The 14503-nt window shown below is 44.3% G+C and overlaps 1 long non-coding RNA gene across 3 annotated transcripts in view; it reads left to right on the forward strand.

Annotated features, from left to right (window-relative positions):
• The window catches only part of LOC143208091 (uncharacterized), a 398278-nt gene that overhangs the window by 191385 nt on the left and 192390 nt on the right, over positions 1 to 14503 (forward strand). Inside the window, exon 4 of one of the 3 annotated variants that reach the window (XR_013008838.1) lies at positions 943 to 1114. The exons of the other annotated variants lie outside the window; for them this stretch is intronic. This is a non-coding gene — a long non-coding RNA (uncharacterized LOC143208091). The remainder of the gene's footprint in view (positions 1 to 942; positions 1115 to 14503) is intronic. 3 annotated transcript variants of the gene reach the window in all.

Raw genomic sequence — 14503 nt, forward strand, 5'->3', positions numbered from 1 at the left:
ACGCGTGTGTCCTGACCTCGGCTCGCGGTCGCGAACGAGAAGACCGTGAACAGAAACGCGGTGCTCAACGAGGCCGTGCTCGTTGAATCACCGGCATTAACCGACGCCGTATAATATAACACGCTCATTAAGAAAACACATATCATTTAAGGGGAATATATTACAAAATTACGCGAAAGCTAGTAATTATTGGGCTCCGTTCGCAAATAATATTCGGACCGAACTCTAAAATTGTGTGTAAAAAGGTTCCCTAGAAATTTCCCGTCGGTTAAAATTGCAGTCTTATCCGAGCTTGTAACGAAGTTTTTAAAAATACGTTTTGTAAATTCCTACGAGGGCTAAACATTTTTTCCTATACATATAGGTAGGAATTGGCTGCATACTTTACTCACAAGCATTATCGTCAAAGTAGTAATGGTAGTTTCTTCGGTGAATTCTTTTGAACAGCACGTTCATGTTTTTAAAATTTCCGCTTATCCGAAGGAAACGGGCATTGTAGATCGAACAGATAAGACGACCGAGTAAATAGAATCTGAATATATGAGGGTGACTATCCTTTTCGTGCGCAGGTCTATGTAAACGTCGCGATTGAAAAATGAACGCGTAGAATGCTGAGGATATGTGGACGTAATCGAGGTCAGCTGGTTTCTTGAAAGAAGAGATAAAAGTGTTATGTATGCAACAATATATAGGGTGGTTAAAAAGTTGTGCTGAAAATTTCGTATTCCACATCTCTTTACGCGGCGACGTACTGCAATTAGTGCAGTCCTGAAATGATTATTATTGACTATATATATCATCGAAACACTAAACGATTAGAAAAATTGTTTTAATGCGATAAAGTCATTAAGGGATGCAATCAATTTTTATTTTACTCTTGCTTCCCACAATCAATGCAGAACATTTTTATTTTTAACGACCACATTATAATTCTGTTTGCAGATCTACCAAGCCCGAAAGAATCGTACGAGTGTCTTCGCCGGGTTGGGCACCGCTTCAAGGAGTATGTGTCGGGGGTGGTTATTTTAATTACTGTCCGGCGGCTTTAAATTAAAGAGCCGGGTTATTCCGGTGCCGACCAACCCCTCTACTCTTCCTTCTGCTTCGGTGACTGGTAAGCACATAGCCTCCCTCGTCGGGGCGGGCTGCTCTCTTCTATCTTTCTCTTTCGTGTAGGAAAGGCCCTCAGTCCGGCCACCACCCCGAGTCTCTTCTTCTTCTCTTCGTTAGGTAACTCACCGTGCGTGGACCGACATTACGGCCGCCATTCTTTACACCCGGCCAAGTGGCGAGGTTATGTTTGACGCTAACCGGGTAACCGCGCTAAATTGTCTAAACTGCGCCAGATTAAGCGAGGTTGCCCTGGCCGTTCAAACACCGGGGTGCGCCGGCACCCCTTCTGTCCAGAAATTAACCAACCCTCAGCCCTTAGCCACCCCCCCCCCCCGTGTCGGCCCTGGGCAAGTCACGAAGAATTCCAGGAATTGTTTCATTTCGCTGCGAACAGACCGGAGAGGCCAAACAGCGTCGATGCACGTTTTCAAGGAGTCCGTCCGTGGATCCGCTGTATTTTACGCGGACACGTTTGTTCTGCCGATTCGAAACGATTTAGAAATTCAGCTGGGTCTTTACTGACCCAGACATACGAGGTGTGCAAATTAAGTATTGAGACTTATTTTCTTCTACCGTAATACAATCAAGAAACGTGTGATTCTTTGATCCAGAGATAGTTGCGGTTGTTTAACATTACTGTTACAAATCGGACACTTCATATGCAACGACCTAATAGTTTTCGAAACACTAGAAAAATTGCTTCTCGCCGTTGCTGAGCCGTTGTATTTCGACGCGTGGATTTTAATAGACCGGTAGGGACAGTTTCCTGCGGAGGTACGCAAATCGGCCTGTGGCCGCGTTTCCTTTTACCTCTTCGACGGCGCGCACGAAGTCAGACGACCACGGCGATATTCTAATGTATTGTAATAAGGTTCGAGGGGAAAGCTCCTCGCGCGAGAAACCATTGGCCCATTTTCGCTTAAGACCGCCACCGATTGGCCGTCCGCAGGAGAAACACTGCATTATGTATGTTCCCGTTATCTCCGGCCCGAGAACGCTTCAACACGCAGATTACCAGCACCTTCTGTTCCTCTCCATTTCGTTTCTTTGCCCGGTTCTCTCTGTCCTCGACAACTCTCAATCCCTATCACTCTCTCCCTCCGGCCTAAAAATAATACCTGTGTTTGTTACTTTTTCAATGTACCGAACTCGACAAAAACGATTTCATTTCACTTCATCGCGTGGACATTCGAGGTCAGGAATATATTCTCTGCAGTTCGTCATTGTTCGAATCACGGAGCATACGTTCTGAGGATTCTTTCTTTGGGTCTCAAACTCTATTTTACCTCTTAACCCTTTGCACTCGGAGCTATTCTAGAATATTTCCATGCTCAGTGATTTCTTTAATTTGCTGGATACGAAATTGATATAATACCTCATACGATACTTAAATGTTTCATAATTGATTAGATACCGACATATCTAATAATGTAAACAATATTTTAAATAATGATACAGAAACTTTTATAGCACTCGAGTGCTAAGGGTTAAAAAGTCTAATATTTTATTCGACAGCGATATTCGAAATATAAACGTGTTTATTCGTATTGCGAATGTTAGTGACTGGGAAAATTGGTTTCTTTGCTACTTTTAGTGGTGTCTCGAGACCATGAAGAAAGCATCCCTTGATCCACCCACACGCCCTCCAGCTCACTGTTAGCTCGTTTCCGAGCGTGGTTCTCGGTAACAGAGACGATCGTGGCTCGTTCCCTCGTTAGCGTTCTCAGCTCGAAGAAGAATGGTCTGATAGAGACTTATCGAGCACTATCGTCGTCCTCCACTAATTTTCACCCCCTCCATTGGTTCACCGGAAACACCACCCACACTCCGTCAGTCGTCGTTTCCTTTTCCAGCGGAATCGAATCGAGCCACCAGAGATTCCCGACACGGGTGGTAAACACGTTCGGGATTAGTATCGCCGATTCCATTGTCCGATTGCGTTCCTCGGATAGGATGAACCGGGATTTACGATTCCAGCTCGGAGCCGGGACGGGATAAGTGTTCTTTATTCTATCAAAGAAGTTCCGGCAAGACACTCTCCACGGTCACAGGGATGTTTTCTCTTTGTCGGGATCCTGAGGAAGAGAGGACACGGGGTTTGGGGATTCTCGGTTCTCTCTTCGGGATCTACTCGCGTGGGCGTGCCTTCTCTTCCGACTGCCGAGTACATCCACTTTGGATTCTGCTTATGGCTGTGTACAATGTATTCCTAAATGCTCTAGCTCCGTTATCGATCGCTACTACCACGAATGGAAATCGTAGAACCGAACCGGGGTAGAATTGTTTTCGCGATGGCCAGAGCAGAGCTGAGTTTATGATGTTGATGCTTCGGAGATCATCGAGTGAATTGGTTGAACCGTGAACTCCTTAGGTGCACTTCTGGTAATTTTCGATGTGAATGCGGTGGTGCGTGGAAATTTTAACAGATTGGTTGCATAGATTTATTTTACTTTATTGGTGGGGATCAAATTAACACTAAACCTTCTTTTTTTTGTTAAGGATGCGGGGGAAAGTGCCCCGGAAGGGGGTGGTGTGGGGCACGGCCGCGGTTGATCGGCGTACCCATACCCACTAAAAACCTCAACCTCACTCGGGACAGCCAATGGGCTGTCCCTCTACTATCTACTTGACCCGAAATATGGCTTTAGGCCCGACTCCACACCTGTTCTTTTCATAGAAATTAACACTAAACCTACCGAGCCTTAAAAGTAACTGGTACACACACACATGTTCCCTTATAAAAATGACAAGATTGATTTTATTTAGACTTTGCGAGGCCCCTATCGTAATACGTGCTCTACTAAAGGTATCTATACAACCATTGCTAATGAAATCATTTTTATTATTTCAATAATTGTTAAATAAAAAATCTGGAGCCGGTCATTTTGACCGGCGGTGTTAATTTAAATCAATCCGTCGTTCTAAGATTATTTGAGGGTTGCAATGTTTTCAAAGAAGTTGGACAAATTTCATAAAGAACAGTGCCATTAAGAAACGTAATGGGAGCCGAAAATAACGAGTCCGGCCTCCCCAGCAAAAACATTCATCGTGCATGAAGCTTCTTTCTTGGTCCAGGTCGCTTCTGCCGGCGAAGGGTTGCTTTAACGTGGCCGAAGTCTGTCCGAGAGTAGTGATTCCACGAGGTTGTTGGTGTGGGTGGCTGGCTAGCAGGCATGGTCCTCCTACTCTGTCGACGGAAGGGAGGGCACTCGATGTTTAATACATAGGATAGTGGCGATATTGCGACACATAGAGGGGCTCGCAGCAGCTCCATGTCTCGGTGACAGGGTGCGAAGTCGCAGCGGCCTCCTGGCGGGACGCGGCACTCAACCAGGGAAGTGTTGTCGGGCTTTTCAGGAGCTTTCAAGTGCTTTCGCAGTTGCCTCGAGTGCCGTAAGAGGCTTTCAGAAACGGAGGCAGAAACGGGCTTTTTAATAGGGCCGAGAAGGGCTCCTCTCGCTCCTTCCACGAGCCTTCCGTTTTTCTCTTTCTCTCATTTTTTTCCCTTCTATCTTGTCCTCCAGCTTCCGCCGACGTCCTCCCCCAGCATCCTCCTTCTCCGTCACCACCACCTCCTCCTCCTCCTCCTCCTCTTCCACCTTCTCTCCAAGCCGGGCCTCACCCTGCCGACACTCTTCCTCGAGCACGAGGCCAAACGATTTCGAGGTTATCGATACGAAACAGAACCCGTGTTTCCCCGCAATCGGTTCTAAACAGATAACACCGGATTCCGGGGACATTTGTGAATCGCGACGAGGGTAATTTGCGAGCCGGCTGCGCGGGCACGAGTTCCGTAACTTCTAATTAGAAACCGCCTGTTTGTTTAAACTCGTTGGCCCGCGTCGATCGTCTTTTGATTGCGCTCCTCGCTCGATTTTCTCCACCATGCTCCTAGAACGAGATCCGTGGAGTTTTCCGAATTCCTTGTTCACCAGTTTTTGGCTCCATAACCACTCGTCTGACTCAGTTGAAATATTTTTTACTTGAGTCAGAAAAGCCTGGCCTGTTGCAGAAACTTTTCTCTCCGTTGAAAAAATTATAAATGAAAAGTCATAATTATCCGAGGATCGATCATCGTGGCCACAAAGTTGGTCTCGATTCAAAAGATTCGTAAAACAGCGAATCGTCGTGGCCGATCGTTTTATCCCTGCCGGAAACGATGACCGTTTCGGAATCGCAGTTTACTTCCCGTGTACGTCGATAGATCGCGGTTCGGAATCGACTCCGGGTTCGGTTTATGAGCTCCTCACACCGCAATAAAATGCGTATCCGCGGGCCGTAAAAGTGATTGCGCGGGCGCTTGATTTCTGATTTCAAGTGATTGGTACTATTTCTGGAGGGCCATTATGGAAATGTCACTGATGGAAGAGAGGGCCAATTGAGTTCTCGATTGATGGACTGCTCGAAAGGTGCTCGAGGATCCGTCTGCCCCGGGGATGACTTTGCCAGTCGATCGGTTACTCCGCGCTTTAAGAGCTTTATGTGCCTATTTTGCCGAAGCATCATCGTCTTGAAACGCTGGTATAAATTATCTTTGTTACTTTTATATTTATAGCCATCGACTCAATTAAATCTCCGCCCCGGTGTATGTATTTCTATGTTCCACAACGTTGCCACGAGCCTCCGGATCAACGGCGGACAGACAGCAAATAAAATGATAAAATATGTATATTAATTCCGATTGTGTCATCGGAGCTGCAGATATTTCTGTGTCCCATTAGAAAAGCTCGTCAAAAGGCCCCGTCTCTCCCGCGTTTGAATACGAGCCAGGAAGCGTCGCGTCGTAAATCTTTTAGTCTCTTTTAGAATTCCGATTGTTCCGCGCATTGACTGCAAATTTCCCTGCATAATGCAGCCAACTATTTCAATGTTGCCATCGGATGTTTAATTAACCGCTGAACCATTACGTAGTCGAGAGACTACGGCGTTAAGTGGAGTCGGATTTGGCCCGCGGATGGGTCAGACGCCATGCTTATCGCTCGCTATACTGCGCACGCTAGAAATAAGACACTCGAGCACTCTTCCTCCATTTCCTCATACTTCTTGTACGATATTCAATAAACATAGAGATCATTATTAATTTATAGCTGTCTGCATCTATACTATCATCTTATACAAATTATAACTTGAAATAGCGTGTCCGCCCAGGGGTATCAAACGTCTCGTTTATAAACGAGCATAATTTCTGCAGCTGGAAGCGGATAGAAAAATTTGAGAAAAATCGAGGAAACAAAGAACGATTTTCCCCGGCCATCAAACAAGGGAGACCCTTTAATTTTCTCTTCTGATTTCGAGAGGGGGCGCGTTGTGCAGCGCCGTTGTAGCGCGCATTGTACGAATTTCGCGCGAACCGGGAATATTTCTTAATTACGTTACAGCGGAACGTCGAGCGGTGTGTTATATTTAAAACCCGACGCTCTCCTCTCTCTTTTCTCCGAGTTGCCCGGGACGGTATCCTGAAATTGAGGGAAACTTCGGCGCGTCCGTAGCGCGAAAATGTTCGCTTTCTTCGGGCGTCGCGATAAAACGCCGTGCCGGGTACGGTACAGAAATGTAACGCATTGTTTGACGCGCGGCCGGGGGAATACAGAAGCTTCGTTCTTTCTTTAATTAATTACGATCTACGGGGGCTGCCGGGGGGCCCGTCGGTGCATTGCGAAAAATTATAATTAATCGCAATTTTCATTAGCGCGCCGGCGCGCGGAATTCAACGGCGGAACGAAAACGAGGGAGTGAGAGAGGAGACGATGGAAGAGGAGGCGGAGAGCGAAGGGGAGGAAATATCAAGAAAACGGCCGCTCCACGAAACATTCGGCGAAAGAAAAGCATTCCTTCGCGAACGGAGAGCGCAGTTGTTCGTTCCGAGCGCGCGCGGAACACGTGATTAAAAATGCCCGGTGTAACGGCGAACGAGAGATTTTCCTTTTCTTCCCCCGGGCCAAGGGAAAACCAGACGGATGAAAGCCGGTCGGCCACTTCGTCATGTTTGCCACGGTGCATTCCGCGGGTTTATGTAACTGCCGCACTGCCGGAGAATTTAATGTTGTCTCTCGATCTTCTGTCCGAAATTTTCACCATTCCGCACGGATCGATTCGTATCAAATTTATTATCTTTTAAATACGTGGACGATGAAATTATAATATTTCTCTGCACGTCAACAGTAAGTGTTGCGAAATTGCAGAACGACTGCAAGAGCAGAGTAGTTTCGGGAGAGATGTACCACATTTTGTTTTCTGCTTATAAAAATTTTATTAAAAAGAATTGAAACTGTAGACAGGCATAGTTGAATTCTTTATTTACATCTCTTTAATAAAATATAACGTTGTATGAGTAAAATTTTATATTAATACATTAATATACTGTTTAAAAAAATATATAAAAAAAAACATTTTAAGAACCACGCTTATATTAAGATGCACTAAAAAGGAGAAAATAATTTTTTAGGCATGAGTGACTATAAATAAAAGCGTGGAGCGCCCACGAAGATTACGTCAATATAGTCTAGCGCTCCACGCTATTATTTATAGTCACTAATGCCTGAAAAATTTATTTTCTCCTGTTTAGTGCATTTTAATATAAGCGTGGTTTTTAAACAGTTTTTTTATATACTTTTTTATTTTCTACTTTTTAGTCTTTTTTAAATGGAACACAAGATATAGTAATACTGGTATGAAATAGTAAGATATATATATATAGAAACGCAAGATATGGAAATACGCGAGAAAGAATGAGGGGATCAGTCCGAGAGACGACGTCTCTTGATAGAGTCCGAAATTGTCCGAAATGGACAATCGATGCGAAGTAGGTCAGTGGAGTGGGGATAAGTCGGAGTGAGAACACGTAGTGGAGTAGGGAGCGCTGGCGCGCGGAGTGGGGATCGCTGAACGTGATGACGTACTACCGATCGTCGCGCGGCGAAGCGTGATGGTTAATATTAAATTAAAGATTTGTTTTTTAATATTGCATTGTCGTTCAGTTCAACAACAACGACAACATCTCGACAACATCACGACAACTCGGCAAGCTACTACAAGCGTACATAGGTTAATACGTTGTAAATGACGCGCGAAAAGCAGTTAAAAATTGTCCACTATGCCACAATAAAAACTGGTGTATTTTTCTCAATGGTGCATCTCTCCCGAAATTACCCTACATTTGTTGCAGAATTGAACGTGAATATGTAATCTAATCTAATTCTTGAAATATGAACGTCCTAATTTCCTACTCAATGCATAAAGAAACCACCGGAGACAATTTCCAAAGTCCAGGATGCACCCCAATCGCAACTAAATAACTATATGGAGAAGAAGTCCCATAAACCCGAGAGCCAGCCTGTACCTTCCGTTTTATTCCGATAACTGTAGGAGGCCGGAAAAAAAGGAGAGCAACGCACCGTATAAGTCGAAGGGACCGCGGCGAAGTTTTGTTAAAGGAATTAGTTTAATATCGGCCGGTTTCGCGTTCCCGCCGAACTTTCCCACGTCTCGCAATCGTATTTGGTACGGATAGAATGCCCGCGCGCGGCGGTAGACTGGAAAATGCAAGGTAGTTTTAATATTCTATGGCGCAAAAAAAGAAAATCAAGAAGAAGCAAGGAAATATAGTGGATAAGGAGAAGGAAAAAATACTGGAGACCCGGTGTAATGAAATTGTATAAAACAGTGTAAAAGTTTTATGGAACGATACCGTGTCGGGCGGAATTTTATAAACTTTTGCCCGACGGCGACTGTCGTTTCGGGAACGATACCTACCCGGTTTCGGACGGTACAGATGAGTCACGCAATTCGAGCGGGTCGTATTTTCTGTTTGATCGTCGATAGGAAAACGGCGAATAAAACTGCGAAACTTATTTCCTCGGCGATCGTTTCGCTTTTCCGCGAAAGATCGATGTTTAGTCGAGGGCCGGCTGCTAGTGAAGACCTCGTTGCCGCGGAGACCGTTTTCTACGAAAATTGTAACTTGCTAAGCTTCTAAATATTTCTTCATAGTGTTCTAAAAATTCTGAATGCGCCAGATCAGGGGAAAGAGATACCCTCTCTCGTAGCGGCGTAGAAAGGGAAGAGTAGCGTTGGAGACAAGTCTTGGGAGACTCTGGATATAGCTTACACATTTCACAACGCTTCACAAATGACGTCAACAATTCTTTTCGAATAACCTACATTGTTGACAATGTTTGATTTAGACTTTTTTATATTGTCTTTCGAAAAAAATCCGCGGTGTCCACCTGGGACGAGGAACCGGCTGTCCGGGTAGGGAAAGTTTCTGTGGAAATCTGGCGGCGTCCAGCCAGCATTAGAATCTCGTTTTGATGGTACACGTTGTCGCATCGCGAGGCTTCAAACCCTCTGCCCATCGGCGGAGATAAAGTTAGGGCTCAAGCCAGTGAAATGCGAGTTTAAAATGTTACCGACGGACGTGCGCGCCGAATCCCGGCCCTAATACTCTGCTTGGCCAGGCAACTTTATTCGAATTTCGCGGAAAATTAAAAGAGAATTTCCGGCGCCGTGCCGCCCGGTACCGGGACGTGCGCGGAATGCGAAAATCGACGAAAGTCGGCCCTTTGTCGGGAGGGATCCGCGCGAGACTCTCTCGGACTTTCCGTATCCGGATTTTCGATTTCGCCTAACTTCGTCGCCTAACCGCCTTCTCCTCCACCCAGAGGTTTTTACGGCTGGATGGCCGGTCTGGGGACAATGCTGCGCGATACGATACTGCTCCAAGAGTTTCTCCGCGAAATCCTCGCGAGTCCAGACAGATGGACTCCGACTGGATAACCGGACGGTGCACTGCTTTGATAACTTCGGGGCTAATAGACAGAGGGACTGGATTAGAGTAACGTTTGGAGCATGATGCTATGCCACCCTCCCTCTTCGAATCACAGGGGGAAATTATTATGTATACACTACCGGCCAAAAGTTTCGAATCACTTGCTGGTTTTTGTAAAATTCGAGTATATCGAGATAAATTTTGAAATGATCCATCATTATATTATAGTATCAAATATTAACTAGTTGAATAATATTTCAACCAATAATATTCAATAATATAAACCCAGTGTAAGACAATGTTCGGAATGCACTTTTCTGAAGCGACATCTTTGGCGACTTCTACAGGAAACATGGAAAAATATCAAATTAGAAACATTCGAAAAACTAATCACCAGTATGCCCTGAATATGTCAGGCTGTTATGAAAAATAAAGGCGGTTTTTTAATGAAAGAGCAATTTGAAGAAAAATATGCATTCCTTGATAAAAAAATAATATAAAATGTAAAACATACTTAATCTTCCTTGGTTGTTCTAAAGGCATTCACTTAGTTCAGTATACAGGGTGTCTCAGCTGAAGGAGGCCACCTAAATATCTCCTTTATTTTTAATGGCATAAAAAAATATTTATGGCATAACTTAAATGGTATCGAAGGAGGAATATCATAGAAGAACAATTTCTCCGGTTATTTTTTCAGTTTTTTCAAGGTCATCGTTATTTTTTATCGGGAAAACTTATTTTCTTTTATTCCATCGTGTCTCAATGACTTAAGCATATTCAAATGTATTTCTTCAGCCGCTATAAAAAAAATATGGAATAAAAAAAATAAGTTTTCCCGATAAAAGAAAACGATGACCTTGAAAAAACTGAAAAAATAACCGGACAAAAAAAATTGTTAGAGATATTTAGGTGGCCTCCTTCAGCTAAGACCTTGTATAAAGTACATTTCACTCTCAAAGTACATTTTTGCATCAATTGATTTTCTTCGTAAGAAAATGGGCAACCCAAAGCAAAATTCATGAATACTGACGAATCCGTGTCGGGGAATCCAACGTCATTTACATGGATATATCCCGCATATCATCAACCAGTTACTGTTTTTCCCGTAATTTTCTATGTAATTGTACGACGTTCGTGACGGGGTCTGAACTTTTCCTGACAGCCACGGTAACTTATTACAACTTGAATAGACAGTGTCTGGCTCGGAGGTATCGAAGACGCTAATGCATGTAGAAAATTATACTCTTCGTTCGGAACACCAGGTTCGTGATACGTATTATAATTCTGGATACAAGCTTTGCAAGCAAATCATTCTCTCTTGCTCGTCGCACCTCTTCTGCTTTCATTTCTGCCACTGAAAATGCTATTGATTTTGGTTTGTCAAGGACGTGGATCTTTCCAACATTTTGTCAATACCGCCAGCTTGCAAGTTTACGAGAAAGTTTTCAATTTTTTTCGAGGAACAAAGGGTTTGTTCGGTCGAACGGTTTTTGCGACAGACAGAGATAACCATGGCAAATTTTTATAGGCCGTTTACGATGGCGCTGAGCGATTTGTAACACGAGAAGCCGAGCGTTAGCGCGATGCCCACCGGGTGGAAGAAGTCGACGCTCGTATTTACCGAATTGTTTTCGACTCCATTAACCGGCGCCGCACCGCTCTTTCCGAACGTAAGAATGGGAACGAAGCGATTAGTTCTGTTGAACGCGCCGCCCTCTTTCGAACTTCCTTTCCCGTGGTTGTTAATTACGCTTCCGTCGATGCGCGCGGTAACCTAATTGAAAAAGTCGTTTGTCGTTGTCCGACATTACGGGCCGGTTCTTTTTTTGTTACCCCGAGGCCTGCGATTTCTGCGAAACGCCCTGATCGCATTTAGGACTCCTTTACACCGCTCCTGACCACCTGACCACTCGAAACAGTTAATTTCGAATTATTCCTTTCGCAATTACCAAAATTACAATTCTGTATCAATGGAATTTCGGATTTTTATGTGTTCACGAATTTTTAACTGACTTTTAACAAAATCTTCGATTGTTTCAGCACGATAGAATTTGCCACGAAATTAAAAACTGTGCACACCTTGATTTCTTCGAGGGAACCGCAAGATCATGGTGGTCATGTGGTCTGCGATAATTAAGCCGAGTTAATTAACTGTTTGAAGTAGGTGAAATTCGTGTTCAACAATCGCGGAGGAGAAAGTGAAGAATAAATGTAACGTGTTCTTGAAAGGCGGAGAGTAATTTCATTTTACTGTGCGCGCCGGGACTGTTAAATTAAACTGTTACGTTAAAGAGTCGAGCATTTGAACAAAAAAAAAGAAAAAACAAAAAGAAAATGAATTTACACGAATACGTTCCCCGGCAGATCCGGGCTCGAGGATTGTTTAAAATTCTCCTTTGATTAGGTCCGAATTTTCCACTGTGCGAAAACTCTTCATTAAGTTACGAATATAATTAATGAAAAGTTCCGCGGGGTATACGTAACCGTGGCTCAAGCACCCGACAAACGAATTTGTGTTTTACAAAGTGTTCTACATGATTATTCAATTAAACTGTCGGTTGTTTTGCGGCAGCGCCGTATCGCAACTACCTGACAATACTCATTAACGTAGCTACTACCATTCGCGTGTTCCTTGTTAACATCGAACTCGAAAGACTCGCGAAATCGTACCAATTTGTCCGCGGACGTTACGAACAACTTTTTTCGCGGAAGTTACTTTTCGTTTCTGCAAAAACTTCCTCCTCTTCCATCCCTTATAATGAGATGTGCTCTGAGAGTCACGTTTTCTAAATAAATAAATGAATGAATAAACATTGACGCACAAAAGATTCAAGTGGTGTCATTCAAAAATTCAAGATTCAATTAAAAATTTTCTTCAAATAATTTTCTGGAAGTTTTAAAGACTATATGCTCAAAATCATTTTCTGATATTTTCACTGAAAAATTGCACACAATTTTATGTCTGCTCGAAAGGTGCGAAAATTATGAATTGTTTCCAGAAGACGACGATCTCCTAAAATACGATTAAAAAGTACGAAATATAAAATAATTACGTATGGAAAGGAGGATCCGATGATTCAGAAAAGATAGCTGCCCGATTCCCCATTGACGGTTCCCCATAAGGAAGGGGGTCGGTCCGACCACCGGTGAATCGGCGCGCGGCGATATCTAACTCGGCGGATGCTATAATAAACGGACGTGTGAACGGTGCCTTAAAACGTCGGGTTATCTGGCATGCTGGAACCCGAAAAGCTTTCGAGTGTCCACGGAGATAGTCGGTTAAGTGGCACGGCAAGAGAATGGTTGTACCGCTAATTGCCTTAATTCGATAAACTACTAACCCGTTCCTCTGGGTTCCCTTCATCTTTCAATCTTTCCTCGACCTCTTCTTCCTGCGTTGTCCTTCTTCATCGTTCGTTCGACCGATTCACACCTTCTCTCTCTGTCTACCTTTTTCCTCCACCTCTTCCTCTTCGCTATCTTCCCAATTCCAGTCTCTTTATTACACTCGACAAAAGGTCAGCTGTTATTTAATGTTCCCGATCGAATCAAATATTCCTCCCGGCCGCTTTCCCGCTATATTTCTTCGTCCCCGTGACTAATCGCGCTTACATCCCCTCGATTACTATGCCAAACGCACGTGTCGAGTGCCGGATTACTATAGAAACACAAACGACTAAGTTCGTGTAGTGTAAGTAAGCGTAGAAATACAAAAATTACGATGTTTATCGGCAACAGGTGATTTTTAAATTGTAATTTTTCTGCGAACAGTGTTTTGTTGGTGGTTTCTGACCTATGTTCCTCGTCGCCGATTTTCGCCAAGTGGTCGAACAAATCGCCTCAACACCGTTCGGGCTCCCGAGTTGTAATTTGCACTCGGCTAATTACAGATTTAATCACGATCATCATATTCCGGTCCGCGTAGCAGAACCTGGGGTCACACGGTCGCCGCCAATTATCCTGCCATTAAAAACCATCCATCGCACTCTCAACCATCAAGAAACTCGAAAAAGAATTTTTCCGTATTTTCTTCCCTGAAAAATCCCACCGATGCAGCTTTGTACGAATGCAACGACGACGCAGCAAATAAACGCAGGAGAGCTATCCGTGGTAGGGGTAGGCGCAGAATATAAACACGTACACGAACACCAATTTAATCCCGCCCCCTCGATCCACCTCGGTTCGCTATCCAATTACACATAAAGTACTAATCACGCAATTAATCTCAATCTATTTAATAACACCTTCATTACCAGCCGCTATATAGGCACCGACCCAACTCGGGGAGAGTCTTCTTCCTTCGCTCACCTTTCCTGTCCGTCCTTTTTCAGTTCCCTTTCAGGTCCCCTCCTCTGTTGAAGAAAGAACAAGAGAGAGAGAGAGAGGTGGTTCTTTCGTTTCTTAATTCCTTTCTCTCTTTCCGCGCGGCAATTTGTTTGTCCGTCGTTGTTTCACCTGGCGCAGAACGGACAAGCCAACATTTCGTGCGTGCCTCTCCGACTCTCTTCCTCTCTCGCGATTCCTCTCCGCAAATCGCCGACACGCCCCTGCTATTCGCATTCCTGTAGAACGCGGGGCCCAGACTCGCACCGGTCCCCAAACCGAGTCCAGGTACACATGAGC

Source organism: Lasioglossum baleicum, chromosome 4 (genome assembly GCF_051020765.1).
Source record: "Lasioglossum baleicum chromosome 4, iyLasBale1, whole genome shotgun sequence".
Lineage (NCBI taxonomy): Eukaryota > Metazoa > Arthropoda > Insecta > Hymenoptera > Halictidae > Lasioglossum > Lasioglossum baleicum.